This window comes from Octodon degus, unplaced genomic scaffold (assembly GCF_000260255.1).
Source record: "Octodon degus isolate 3935 unplaced genomic scaffold, OctDeg1.0 scaffold00250, whole genome shotgun sequence".
NCBI classification, from domain to species: Eukaryota; Metazoa; Chordata; class Mammalia; order Rodentia; family Octodontidae; genus Octodon; species Octodon degus.
The window spans coordinates 2,193,644-2,194,820 of NW_004524826.1; positions in this window are offsets into that span (position 1 = coordinate 2,193,644).

Here is a 1,177-nt window from a genome sequence, read left to right on the forward strand (position 1 = left end):
AGCTTATTCTGCTGAACCATCTCCCCAGGCCCAAAAATTCTGTATATTTAAGCTATACAACTTTTGTATCATATGTATACAATTTAACATGACCATTCCAGTCAAGCCAATCAATATAACCATCATCTACACAGTTATCATATGTTTTTCCTCTTTTGGTAAGAACCCTTAAAGATTTACTTTCTTAAAAAAAAATAAAAAAAAGATTTACTTTCTTAGCAAATTTCAAGTACACAGTATTTTTAATTGTGCTAAATTTCCTTTTTACCTGGAGTTCCATGAGTTTTGACAGGTGTGTTAAAGTTTTTTTCCTTATTATGTATTGTTAAGGCATCTTCCTGACTAAATTATTCATTGTATTTGGAAAATATTTACTGTGCACTGAACGTACCAACCAGTATAAAATGAAATGCAACATGGTCTTAATACTCAAGTAAATGATCATTTATTTCATAAGAAATGCAGCCTACAAATGAAGGATAATTCAGTAATTGCATTGCTTTCAAAATCAAATGGCAGAATGTTTAGTTTTGTTTCAATCATTCATTCAATAAACATTTGTTAAAGGCCTATTACATGTCTATCTCTGAAGACATATAGATAGATAAAACCTACTGATTCCTCCAAGGAAGACAAATTAAATTAAATTAAATTAAATTAAATTAAATGAAAACTTACAGCACAACAATATCTATTCTAGTCAGAACCCTTATAACTTTTTATCAGTATATTAGTTTTGACATATATATATATATATATGCATATACATATATATACATATATAATCAATCTGCAAGTCTTTTTTGTTTTAGTTAATAAGTAATTCTTCAGGGAGTTAATCAATATCTGATTCCTCTTTGTATCTGAAGAATAATTACAAAGGTATATATAATAAAGAAAGATTGGTCCTCTTCCTGTGAGAGGCCTGAGGTTGGTCTGTGAAAATGGTTTGCTGCTCTCTTGACCCAGAAAACTACAAAATCATGCAAATCAAGAGGCTCAAATCTTCACATTCATACAAACACACGTGAAACTGCCCAGACCATCAAGGGTATGCATATCCGAAAGGCCACCAAGTATCTGAAGGATGTCACATTAAAGAATCAATGTGGGGGGCCTGGCCCTAGCTCAGTCCTTTAAGTGGCTGCTTCCACAAAGCTGTCAGCCTCAGGTTGCT